The sequence below is a fragment of the Strigops habroptila genome, chromosome 7 (assembly GCF_004027225.2).
Source record: "Strigops habroptila isolate Jane chromosome 7, bStrHab1.2.pri, whole genome shotgun sequence".
In the NCBI taxonomy this organism is placed as follows: Eukaryota; Metazoa; Chordata; class Aves; order Psittaciformes; family Psittacidae; genus Strigops; species Strigops habroptila.
In genome coordinates, this window is record NC_044283.2 from 57456828 (window position 1) to 57471336 (window position 14509).

A 14509-nucleotide genomic window follows, 5' to 3' on the forward strand; every position below is an offset into this window, starting at 1 on the left:
GCTTACTTTTTCCTGCCTAAGCTATGTCTCCCTAGCCTTGACTAACCTTCAACTCTGTAACTTAAACACATCACACACACCGGTGTGCTTTGGAAACCTTGATACCTACCTATAAATGGGAAAATATGACTCTATTGTAGTTTCTTCCATTTGTAGGAAGATAACTACGTATGGCATCAGTGTTTCTTGGCTTTCTAATGGCAGAGCTGTCGCCTCCTGATCTGAGGCAAGCTTTAATGATGAAAATCAGTAGTGCTTTCTGACTTGGTTCTGACAGAGAGGCATTAGTGAGACAGAGTTACAAATATTTTCTGATTAGTGCATTTCTCTGGGCAAGAGTCTGATTGAGTAGTAATTTCCAGGCTGAAGCTCTTTGGACCATGGGGGCATCCTTCACCCATCAGAGTAATGTCAGTGGCAACTAATTCTATGACTTTAGTGGACTGAGACCTTTCAAAACTTTCATAAAAAGGATACCTACAATCACATCAAATAAAACAAACCAAAACCAACCGAGACTCTAATTTTGACAAGATTTCCAATTAGCCCAAGACTTTTGCATGTTTATATCCTGCCATACTTCTATGTTGTGCGAAAAAAGCAGTAGAGAGACTACTTGTACCTTAATACTTACCAATACAAAACCCAAACCCCTGTGTTTCTCCCAGTGAACAAAGTACACAGTTCAGAAAAAGAAATTCCACTTTTTAAAGCATGCCATACAAGGACAAATCTACCATTTGTGATGAATCTTACTGATTTTAAGAAAAATAAAGTGCAGTTCACTTCAGCCTACATTTCTCTCATTTCACTGGTTCATGATACACAGCTTATAAAGACTCTAGTAAAACTATTGGCTTATCTGGCTTGCAAAGGTTAAATCCCTATGGATTTCACTGGAAAGATGACAATTGTTTTGAAGAACGGTATTCCTGGTCCTTTGTACCAAGGAAGTCATTAAAAATTGGAATCTGTGATAAACATATTTTTCTGACAAAGGTCCATGGTAACAGAGCAGACAAGATGTAGATATTTTATTCTTCCTAGGTTTTCTTACTGCATTTTTATTATGTTTTTACCAAGGTCAAATGTATATAATGCAAAACCCTTTACAAGCTTTTTAGCAGCTATTCTGTACAACCTGTAGGCCTGTATTCTTTTATTGCTTTCATGTATGAATCAATGTTTTACAGTGTTTTCTGGACACATTTCTGAGCACAAATATCTATTATTCTACTACAAACATTTGTTTTGCTTTTCTGTACATAACAACAGCTTTATACTTTCCTGTAACTGAATAAATCACTGCTGAATCTCAGAAAAAATAAAATACTAGCTCAAACTGAGTATTTATTACTTTTGATAGAAAAGAGAGAGCGGGGTTGTGTTTGTGGGTGGGGTTTGGTTTGGTTTATTTTTACATTAAAATAGATAATATGGAAAGAAACACTTCTCAGCTTCAGATTTTGAAAATTCTGACTTGAAAATGTAGCCACAATATCTTCCTGCACAAAGCAATTTGACCTCACTTTAAAATTTCATCTTTGAAAGCAGTTATCAATGTATTCTGAGAGACTGCATAAGTTAAAACCTGCTGAAAACAATATTCAGAGAATAAAGGGAAATTTCTTGCTTTTGTACCCTCCCAACTTGACTGTATTATAGCGTGGAGGAGCACTAGCTGTCACATGAGCCTGTGTGTGATGTGATGTGCTGTACAGATTCCTCCACTAATGAGGAGCAATGAGCACACTTCCATGTCCTGCTTCATTTTACTCAGCCTGCCTCTTTGCAAGGATCTCTTCTCATCATTTCTCAGCAGGAATTTCTTTCTTTTGCAGAGGAAGAAGGAGACAGCTTGGTGGGTGTTTGTCTATATATGGCTTCAGAAGAATGTTTGAAAGCTGTATGTTGCACAGAATAATACTAAGCTGCTTAGCCTCCCTGTCTCAGTTACCCCCTAAATAATAAGAGCTATAACACAAGGTGGTACGAAGATAATTGTGTAGAAAAAAATTTAAGGAAGCTCCAATGTTGGAAAAAGAATTTACATAAATACCACAGACACAATAATCACTCACTGAACATACCAGACTTGAAGAAATAACACGCATGCCTGTCAACATGGACAAGTTGTGCAAGACTTCTCCCTGCTTTAATGAGTAACTAGACCCTGATATCTTCAGAAAAAGATTTGGAACCTCAATTCCAGTCTTTCAGTCTCATCACTAAACTGCAACTTTTTCTTAGTGTCTGATTTCACTAGATGACTACAAATGACAGACTAATCTTTTTTATTCCTCTTCTTTTAACTGAGAAAACACCCAGGGGAGCTATACAAGGACAGAAAGGATCCCCTCTGCTTATCATGGGCATTTACCTTAAGTCGAGGCTGCAGGCATATAATGAATCAGCTCTCCTCGAACAGTTATACAAGACAGGCTTTTGAGTTCTTGTAGAGAAAAAAAAAAAGCCTAATGTAGGTGAGCCTGCCATCACCCCTCTTCTAAGGAGGAGCAAAGTCTGGTTTTGCCTTCACAGCCAGGAAGCCACGTGCTGGCACAGGTTTGCCTGTCACCCACCACTGTCCCCAGACATTTGCAGTTTCAAATGAGGGAGGAACCTGAGCTGAACTGAGAAGGTCAGCTTTCTGACTTGGAGGAAAGAGAAGCAGCCTGGAGCAAGCTCTGTGCTGCTTTGCTGCTAGTTCTCCAGGCAAAAACATTTCAAGACAGCTCTGTAACTCATGGTTGGGCCATGTCTCCCACAACCTTACTTTGAGAGAACTCAACTCTAAACTTCCACAGATTCTTGGATGCATTTGGAGACATCAGGTTTGTGTTTTGTCAGCTCTTCTCTGAACAACTTCACATGCTGGCTTTTCTCAAAGCTTACTACATTGCTAAGCAGCTCCTTGTTTCTCCTCAGAGCCTGCTTCCAAATAGGAAGCAGGACAAATATGTAGGGCAAATATTAATTTTGCCACAGCTAGGGCACATACAAGCTCAAAAATACTTAGCTGAGGCCCCCAGAAAGACCGTCATTGGTGATACATGTCTGAGTGTAAAGGATTAAAGTTCTGAGAGCTGAAGCCTGTTCCAGTATCAGCTGAAAGGTCTGTCATACAACTAATAGCACAGATATATGGGAAAAAAGGCTGAGACAAATGTTCTCTGGCAGGCCTCACTGGAGTAGTTTAAGATCTCACTGCCCTGACTGGCCATAACACATCAATGCTAACATAGCCGAATAGCTCATTTAAGTGCTCCTAATTCATTTTAGTAACATAGGTTCATTTAAATCTTTCTCAGCACTGAAGCAGATCAGAAATCTTGCACAGGTTTGGGAGAAACCACAAGTGTAAGGACAGGTGTTCCTCCTGGAGGGCTGAGAAAGGGAAAATAAAGAGCAGATAGTGGCACAACATCTTCAGCAGTTCCCAGCAGACCCACAGGAGCAACCTGTCTAGAACCTTAAACGAGAGGGGCACATAGTTGAGCAGGGGGCTGGCTCAGAGACTATTTATCAATTCTTTGTTCTTATTGATCTCAAAGCACTTCTAAAATATCTGCATTTTCTTTCCTGTAGCTGGAGAAACTGAGACACAGTCATGAGGAACTGGCTCTCAGCTGCAGAATGTAGCATATAAACCAGTTCTCTTGAGTCCTAGCCCAGAGTTTTATTAATCAGACCAGTCTAAAAAGCAACCAGAAACTGAATTATACTACATTGTGAGTAGAAAGTATCTGTCAATGTTCATCTGAGATAGAAGAGGGAACTTAGCCATAATCTACTTGGTGGAGAGTGGCCACTGTTGCAAATGAGTGACCTGCAACTGCCTTAGTCTGAAAGAGCCTCTATTCGGTGCTGTGCATTTGTTACTTCCAAAAGTTCACCTTCTCAGGTTATATTATCAATAAAAAGGGAGTGATTCTGGCCTCTCTGCAAGACAGAAGGCTTCTTTCCTGCCTCCTCTCCTCAGCCCCTTCTCAAGAGATCTCTATTTTACTTTATTTTCTTGCCCTTCTGTGTCCTGCTGAATCACACTGTGAGTAATAAGTGGTTTGTGATCTCTTGTATGTTTCTTCTCAACTTTCCTTTCAAAGACACAAGACCATAGGAAAAAACACTCCTCTAGAAAAGATCAATTTCATAGATTATGAACTCTAGGACAAGGTTTCAAGGGAGAAAGTCCTACATGAACCAAAGAAATTGTCATCTATCCTACAAACAGAAGGTCGCGGTCATTCTCTGTGAGATAATCCTCACTTAGACTTCCCCAGAGGGAAAAGATCAGTTTAGCCATATCTCCATCACGCTGATAGTGAAAAGAAAAAGCTCTCTTACAGACCTAAGTAAGGATAAAAGAAAGGATTCACATGAAATCCAACTAGAAGCTACGGACTTTAATATAACTCCCTCCCTGCATAAGTACTTGAAGCTCAGGAGACCTCAGACACAGAGGTGTCATCATTATTTGAACAGGTAGCTTTTCATATCTCTTGTGTGGAGCTTTCCACTGGTGGGTTTTTTGGTTTGGTTTTTTTGTTTGGTTTGGTTTTTGGTGGTTTTTTTTTTTTGTTTTGGTTGGTTTTTTGTTGGTTTTTTTTTTGAGGTTTGGGGTTTTTTTTGAATGCTTGTAAACTTTCAGTGGTTACAACATTCTGCATCAAGAGTTTCCATGGCTGAACTATATGGTTTATACAGAAATGCTTCCTTGAATTGCTTTTAGCCTTTTTATGATAGTTTTTCATGGCTGAACTTTAGTACTTGAAGTCTTGAAAGAAACATTGAACAACTGTTCTCTACCACGAACTCATTTCACAGTCCTCCAGCCATTGCGTTTCCAGCTTGAATAGTCCTAAGCTGCTTGATCATTCCCTGTGCTGAAGCTCTTCCGTATTTTTATTGTCCTTGATATGTCCTTTGGATCTTTTCTCAGTAATCTTATTCAAACGTAAGGCTGCCAGAAATACGGAGGGAGTGCTCAAGAGGTGGGAGTCATGGGTTTATACAGTGCTGTAATAATGACTTCTACCCTGTTGTCTATTCCTTCACAATAACTCCTAACCTTACACCTGCTTTTAGGAGTGCTACTGATCATTAAGCCACTGTTGTGGCAGAACTATCTATTTTAACTCCATCATCTTCCTCTTAAAAGGCTAACAGGTAGCTTCTGACTCTTTGCTGAATGTACAGTTAGGATTGATTTTTTTTCCCCAATGTGCACCACTTTGTTTTTGGTTTCTTTTTTTTCCCTACACTGAATTTGATTTGGTATTTTATTATCCAGCCATCCAGAATAGTGAGGTTAATGACATTGCTCCCCTGTTCACAGACAAGAAATAGAATAATGAAGACTTATACAGGGTTTTCAACAGACCAGAGGGCAAAAGATGGGTCTGTTTGCATCCTCACTTTTCCACCATGAGAGAAAACGTTTCTTCTAAAACTACTTTAATGTTCTTGTATACCTGTATACCTGCAGTGTTTGAGGGGGTCCTCACAGAAGCAGCCACTCCCCTTTGCTTCCAGAAGTGGGGAGCGCGTATACAGAAGGAAACAAAAAATCCCAAAACTGAACATGGCGATGGAAGATGAGATCAGAGAGACTGTAAGGAAGGAAGAACATCCAAACAAATCCTTAAAGTGTCACAAATTAGCTACAAGGACAGGGGTTTTACATCCTTTATGCCAAAGTATTTAAAAACATCTGTCAAAACATTCAAACTAAATCTAAACCACCACCTAAAATCTTGATATCTAGTAACCAGCTAGCTAATGAGTTTGGAGTCACACAAACCACTGGAGGCAGCACAGGGCCCTGAAGATGGGGCTTGGTGTTTCTTCTGTCACTGGGAAAGCAGGTGTGTGCATTGCTCAGTGTCCCTGGAAAGGCCTGGTATGAGCCACCCAGCTACAGGTCAACAGACAACCTGTTGCTGCAGCCTGCTCATGGAGAGATCTGCAGCCATGGTGGCCTGGTGCTGTTGCACACCTTTGTGAAAGATCATCAGCTTTTAATATTGAAATTAATCTTGCTGCTTGCTCAGCTCCACATTCAAACCCCCTCTCAGCTACAGCACTATAAAAGATGTGACAGCATTTGGGGATGTAATTGAAAACACTGCAGCCAGGACGCAGGTTTGGGAAGCATATGGGCAATATCCTGCAAATCATTCCCATATATAGCTGTTATTTCAGAGCAGATCTTGTGTATGTAACTGCAGCTTCTGTTATCTTCTTTTCTCTCCTACCTTCTCAAAACTTCCCATCTGTTTGGCTCTCAAATTAACTGGGCATTTTAACACAATGGGCAAGCTCCTCCGATCTATTATCTTAAAGGAAATTTTTATGATTTAGACTTGATGGCCTGCATATTAACTCTTAGTTTTCTGCAGTTTGCTACAGCTCTTTACAAAACGACTGGCTACATGCCACACATGGAGACTACCATGAGATTTCAGGATGTGCATGTCCCTATCAGATACACATGTCAAGGAGCAGCACCCTATTAGAACAGCACAGTCTTGTTAGCCCCAAATTAAGCCTATTCTTTCCAGTTATCACCACCTCAGTGTATTCAGAAGGTGTCTTGGCCAGTCTTGCTTGGATCCCAGGAATTCAGCTCTTTCATAGACTGGCTCAGCTTCAGTTAGCTCTGCTCCATTTCCATGGGGCAGTATCAACACCACTCTGTCACAAATGTCCATCTCATTAAAGGCACCTTTAGCCAATACTTTGTGCCCTGGCATGTCAAGTTTTTAAGAACAGTTAAGTAAAAAATAGACAGAGCTTTGTAAACTAACAAACTCTGCAAGAGTGGGCAAGGCATTTGCTGGGAGCACACTGTCCCTGCCCAGAAGAGCAGCCTGAAGCAGGGTGAAATCTAACATTTCACTCCATGTCAAGGTATGGTAGCATACAACATCTGGGAAGTGATTTCCTTAAATGACACTCATCTATGACCTGCAAGCCCTAGTACTGTAGGACAACTGCCGCCCATATTAAAACTGAAAATATCCATATCACTAGCTTCATGATCACAACTGTTTCTCAGAGCTGAGCTAAAGGCTTTCTCCTGCAGAGAAATTTCTTCTTGCTTATATGCATGTTTATTGAAATGCGCATTGGCCAAAACAATGAATGTTGAATGTGTTTCTGACCAATATAAGCAAAAACCCACAAGCAACAAAAGGTCTGTATTATCCATATTGAAAATTCCTGTCAAGGACACTATCTAGCCCAGCACAGAAAGGTGATTCAATCAGTCTCTCATGCCTGGAGGCAAACACTTGGTTGGAAAAGAGCCCAAAGGCTCGACTAAACTGACTGAAAGCAATCAAGAGAGTCTTGGGAGCTTCTGTGAGCTTGGATGAGACTCCATTGCAAGCTCATCCTGGGCAAAAAAAATTACTTCCATAACCAGAAGTGCCACCTTCTACTTCTCCCTACACAGGCAGTTCACAGCTGCCCCAAGCTCATAAAACAAATTGCTGCCTGTCTTTTTAATAGGGTTCCCTGACAGAGAAAGACCTTGAGACACTTCCAGCACAACCTCGAGGAGTGCCTATGCTGAGACAGAGGCAAAAGCACACTTCCTTCTAGCCCGCACGCTGGTTGATTTACTTTACTACGCAACATAGCCTAGAGGAGCCACCTATGGCCTGGAGTTCCAGACAATAATTAAGTTGTTGGTGGGCTGCCCCAGCGTTACAGTAATTGATGATTAAAGCAGGCACAGGACACCGCTGAGGCCTGGCACGCAATAAGGCTGCTCAGTTGCTCTCCTCCAAATTCACACCACTGAGCAATTTTGTTACATGCATCGTTCCAGGATGCTAACAGCTTTGCTGTTTCCTAATCAGCTGGGGCAATTTACACAATTTCTGGCTGTGTTTTACATAAAACCTCATTTGATTCTCTGGTATGTTGCAGTACTACCAAAGACAACCATCCTTTAAATATGCTTTCCACACACATCATTCCCTTTCTTTACCAGTTTTAGATGAAAAGGGCAACACACAGCTGTGTGTGCTAATTAAGAGAGTCCTTATATGTTGCACTCAGCATACTTCTGTTTCCAAAACAGTCCTCGCATCTAACCCGACAGCTGATATAGTAAAAGATTGATAATGACAATAGTATCATTGAACACAGGTTTGAGATAGAAAGGATGACATATTTTCTTGTCTCATGTAAACAGCGCTACATCCAGCCAACAGACACAAAGGAATCTGAGCACCAGCTTAACCTAGTACTAGCTTAAGCTTTCACATATGCAGAACAGAGAGAAGAAACTTGTGATATTGCTGTGCATAAGCTTGTATTGCTACTTTATAGATCACCATCGCAGAATAGACCTCTGATAACAAAGGCCTCGGGTGAGAGGGAGAGATCTCCTGGAGTCTAAAATACTGCCTAACTGGAAGAAAAGTATCTCATGACATATTCCAAGCATTGTATCAAGTGCTTACCCACAAGCAGATGGCTGGACTTGCACAGTGGGGTTCCTTCTTGTAATCTGCTGCCACTAAGAGCCTTTTGAGCCAGATTCAAAACCTCTTCAAGTCAATGGGAGTTTTTTCAATTAACTTCAGTATAAGTTGGGTAGGATCCAGAGAATTAAGTGTCCCTGGAGATGTCTTCTGGGCATCTTCTGACACTCCAAGGGGGAATTTCCAACTCCTTTGGGTATTATTTTTAGACAGTTCTGAAACAAGAAATGTTACATGTAAATTTCCAGAAATTCACACTACAGGAAAATCTTGACCCTGTTGAAGCGAGAGGAAATGTTGCCATCGGTAGGAATTAACGCTTATGACTACCTTTGCTCTACCCCAGGAGTTTTACCAGCTCAGAAAGCTGATGAGATTGGCAAACTGGTTCCTTCACCACTAAACAAGCAAGACCAAAAATCAGCACCTAATCATTGGTCTTGAGATGCCCCCTATAACTCTAATGTCTGGAAGCTTTCCACCACTCCATTTCTTGGGGGCTTATAGCAGCCTTAACCTATGAGATCTATTATCAGCCTTTCCATTCCTTCCATGCTTGAACTATTTTAAAAAATTCTGCAGTTAAGCTGAAGTCTCCTTAAGTTTTGCATTAACCTGGTCTACTTCTTGGATGTGAAGTGTAACTATTCACTAATTCAGTTTTACTTCTCCACAGAGCAGAAAGACCTACTAAGTGCTGCTAAGAGCTATGGTATGGCTCATTGGCAGTAATGCAGCTTTGACAAATTTATATGCCATGCCATGATAAGCAGGCTTGATGTTTCTTTGAAAGAAAAACAAAATTAAGCATAACTTTCACTAAAAGAAAGCAACTTGGATATTCAGGACTCAGTCTTTTCAGATAGCTATTGAAGTGTTCTACTGGGGATATGGCAAGTAAAAATTTCCTACATTTACCTCAGGAAATTATATGCCTCTGGCAAAAAAATGAAAAAAGGAATAACAAGCTCTGGTAATGGTGGAACTGAGTTAAAAATGGTTCCTCAAGGTGACAGTCCCGAGCAAAAAACTAAAGCCCATTCTGAAGCCCTATCAAGTGGGATGCTCTTTCTCTCACTAAGCCCTGCTGCGGGCTGAGGGGATTGTATCCGCTGAAAAGGCATCTTTAGTGGTGCAGGACACTGTGGTGAAGTCAAGGCTGAAGAGGGCATGTTAAAGATGCAGTCAAAGGAAAAGGCCTTTAATGTCAGGAATCTCTCTACCACCACCTCCTTCATGTCCCTCAGTTTCTGTGCCCCCTGAAATCTTAAGGCTAAAGAGGTGCAACTTGATGACTTTTTTATATACAGATGAAAGAACCTGTTATATACTGATATGGAGGTGTATATGCAAATTCAGTGTTCTAGAGTTCTGTTTATATACATAGCATATCTGGATTTAATTTAACCTGAAAAATTCAACTTTATCTTGGCATTTCAAAAATTAAGTTCTTTTATTTCTTTCCAGTCACAAATTTTCCTTTTTTAACATGTAGAATACTCCAAATACTCAAAAGAAGTTTGGATTTTGGAAGAGATGAATGCTTTCAAAATTCTGTTTCAAAAAGTAATAATTGGAGGGGTTTTTAGTTTTTTGTTGAACCTGAATGCATATATTGGCCATTTTTCATTTGTAAACTTGTGGAAAGCCTGCACAATGATCTGACTCTGGCTGGAAGACCTAACTTTACGCACTGCTGCACTGGGTTCCCAATGGAAATCCTACAGGCCCACAAATGGAAGGGCACGCACACTTCTTCCTCCACTCCACCTCTGTTCTGTGCCTTCCACGTGGAGAAACTTTGCCTGGGAAAGAGCCCTGGAAGACTATGTGGCTGCAGATCTGGTATCAAGACACCTACAGACCTCCCTCAAATGGTGGTTCTCCATCCGTTCAAATCCTTACTGCTTATTCCAGGCTTTCTAAAACATTAGCGGAAGTGTACTGGAGATGTCAATATTCTGTTTGTTGGCATCATCAGCAATATCATAGTCCTGGCACACCAGTATCCCTTTGATATAACACGCTCCACGGAATCTTAATCTTGACATTCCTAGAAGTATGATGATAGACAAAAGGGTCCGACTTTGTAAAGGGTCAAACTACTAAAAGGAGATTCTTCTGGGAGGTAATTCAATCTTTCACTACCTTTTCAAATTAATCTCACCCAATCTTCTGAATTGTGTCCTGAGCTAATGAACATATTTCTGTGCTGTAAACACCAGGACAAAGTCAGCGTAAAAACGTTGCCATCAGTTAACTAGCTCGAAGTCTTTCCTATGTATTGTGCTGACTGGAATGATAAATAATTTATTTTCAGAGTAGCAGATCTCAAATAAATTTCTGAAACAAAACTCCTGCAAAACACAATTATTATTCAACTCATTTTAACAATTCGATAAATGCAGTGCAATGACTTCCGTTAGCTATTCTCCTAGCCAAGGTCTACTACATCATTAAATATTATTGAGTTGGGTCTGCCATTTTACTTGAAATTATGTGCCTGGCATTTTAGTCTATGGCCATAAATGCTGGAAATGTCAGTTATATAAGCATTCATCTTTTTCACTACTGTCCCCCATCAAACATTAATGGTGGGAGCTCTAATCCATTCTACACAGTCCCAGATACATACATTTGCTAGGAAAGGAACTGTAACAGATCATGCTGACAATTCACAGTAAGTAATTACTCTTAGAAATATCTCAGTAAACTCAATTTGCTCCCAGAGGTCTTTTAAATTATATCTCGTTAGAGTGCAATGTTTTTTCAAATGACAAGGTCACACAGAAAAGCAAAACTATTTTATCTTTATCAGAGCTTTACTCCCCCCACCATAAAACTGTTATAACGCATAATTCCAACCAGATAGAGATATTGTGTTTTACTGTTGGAGCCCAGGAAAGCTATAAAGCAAGCAGAGTTCTTGTTTACAGTCACAATAAATTTGGAATATCGTATAGCATTCTAGGTGAGGCAAACGCATCTACTAATGTCAGCTGAGTGGGAAGAAGTAAATTTATTTTTTTAACTTCACTGGTAAAATAATTTTCTTTTGAATTTACACCAAAAACCTTATGAATCAGAAAAAAATTAATCTTAAACTATATTAATATAGCAAAATACACACTATCTCATCACCCTGCATACCTGTCTTGGTGACTTTACAAGCAAGAGCTTATTGAAACGCAAAATGGATTATGTAGTTGACCAACACTTCTAATTTTATTACAAGTCTTGATAGTTGGTATTCTTTCTTATAATCCCAGCTTCTGAAGCCATGCTATTAGGAAAGTATACGAAAAATATTCTCTGCGTTGTTTTTCTGAAAAGCACAAAATTATGTTGTGTAAATATTCTCTGCGTTGTTTTTCTGAAAAGCACAAAATTATGTTGTGTACCCTAAGCAGAAACCCAAGAGCTAAATAAACTCTTTAAAAAGTGTAAGACTTTTTGAATTTATATGCCAATCTCTTGCTATTCAGGAATAGGGTAGAAAAGTACTCTTCAGTCTTTAAGTCTTCACCAAACGTACCACGGAACAATCACATGGAACAATGAGAAAGACAATTACAGTGGCAAAAGTAGCAACATAATCACATTTTAGCAGCATTCATTTTGGGTAAGAAAGGTGCATCTTGTGTTAATAAATAGGTAGAAGCAGCTAAGCAGTCCCTTCATCAAGCATATCCTTAATTTTGTTCCCATTTGAAAAACTACTCCCTTAACTGAAGATGTGCTTTTATTCTTAAGTTCAAGTTACCTGGCCATTAAAAGAATGCACCCAATCGAAACCCAGCAGCACTGATCTATCTTAGCAAGTAACTACTTCTGAAGGCACAGCCCAGTTTTAGAGCCATATATAGGGGATGTGACACAACATCATTCTGCAAGCAGGGGTAAGCCCAGCTCTTTCCAGAAATGTACCTAAACGAACTCACCTACTCAAAGCAGAGGTCAGAAAAGCAGGAATAACTTTGAAAGAATAGATGTCCACATGGTGAGTGGGTTTTTTTTAAATCATTTTCTTTTGCAAAGATATCATACAAGAGTGATTTGGGAGAGCCTTGCAATCAATACAATGGGCATAGCACAAGGACTGTCATAACAGTCAAGAAAGTTTCTGAGCACCACTTCTATAAGCTTTACCATCTTGCATTTGACTTACTTCCATTTTCTTCTTTGACAACCACATGCTGAGATCTGTAAAAGGACAGCATCAACAGACAGTCATCTTAAAATTATCTTTTCCAAAAAGTTTACCTTCTCGAAGCCCTGCCAATGAAAACTCTTCTTCTTCTTCTGACAAGGGATCTTCTCATGTTGTTACATATTCTTGCATTGCTTAATCAATACAATATGTAAAAAAAAAAGATGCCTAAATAAATGCTAATAAATATAGACCACAAAGCTATAGTTTTATCTTGGGACTGGAATGGAAGGGATGCAAAACCTTGTTCGAATGTAGAAAAAAGTGAAATGTGAGCTTTCTAAAACCAGTATGACTTAACTATGTGGTCAGTAACATGAGCTCAGACCAAAAAGCACCCAACATCGGATCGTTCAGGCTCTCAGTAGGTTTCTGAATTTGGGTTTTGCTGCTCTGTTTCTGACAGCTAGAAACCCTATACTTTTCTGACAGGGGAGGGCAAGGACTCGAATAAAATCTTGCTGACATGTCATGACTGCATCTTGCTGCTACAATGGCATTTGCTTCTGTTTGCCATAGGTAGAAAAAATTATATATAACCTTATTCTATTTCTTCAGAGGCAGTAGTGACTGAAATACAAAGGTATGTATGTATTCAGGGGAGGGTGGAAGGACTCAGGAGAGAATTAAAGCTCCATCTTAAATGTATTTGGCATAGTCCTAGACGTGTTAAGGGAATGTAAGGGTGCCCAGTAAGGTGCTACAGGAGTGTCTGCTAGGAAATCTTTCAAGAGGGGCTTTTTGGAAACATGACACCAATGAGAATTGTGAAGTCCTCTTTGAACAGGACAATTTCTTTGATCTTCATTAAGGTTTAGTTGCTATGAAAAACCTTGTGGATGCAAAGCCTCAGAGTATTTATTAATAGATACACGTCTAAACTCCGAAAAATCTCCCTGTAAGGCACCAGAAGGCATCTGCTTGAGCACAAAGCAGAAGCCACAGTAGAACAAAGCGTCTCTGCCCTTCTGAGATACTTCTGTAAATCAGGGCACAGTCAGCTTGTGACTTTCTGTCCCTCCATCCCACACACAACGGTGTCCGTAGATCACTTGGTGCAGCAGTAAAAGTCATCCAAGAGAAAAAAAAATAGAATTGATAGAATGGAAGATAAAAAATGACAGCACAGAATGTACAGAATTCAGGTTACTTCCTATCTCCTCATACTATTTAGACTATAATTTGCAAGGTCAACAAGCATCGTTCCTTTCTCTTCACTTTCAGCTCTTCTATGCAGAACAGCATTAACGGAGTTAATGCTCTGGCTTCAGAGCCAGAACAGCCCTGAAGACAGATTTTAGAAACATCTGACCAAGCCACCCTGCTCAAAGCTTCTCAGTTATTGAACTCCGTGCTAAGAACTCCTCAGCAATGGTTCAGATTTTTCAGTAAAACCTCAAACAGGTAAAATCTGCATCAGGTAACCTCATGAATTTAGATTTATACACCTGCAGATCTGGTCCACCTGACTTAATGAAGAAAGCTCTGTCAAATTTATTCCAGAAGTAAATTTGACTCATAGCTCTGATTCGTATCAGCTAGGAATTTGACCCCATGACTGCAAAAGAGCTGAGCTAATTTATACTGCTGAAGAAAACTGGGACGAATATCTATATCTGTAAAACCATAGTCTGAGCTCCCTCTTACTATAGTATCAAGCATTTCAAAACCAGTTCATAGTCTGAATTCTTCTTCCTTTTTTTGGCCCACCTCTGAAGTGAATATTCACAAAACCATGATATATTTAAAGAAAAATAGAACTGGCTGATAAAAAAGTTAAATAAACACAATTGCAAGTTAG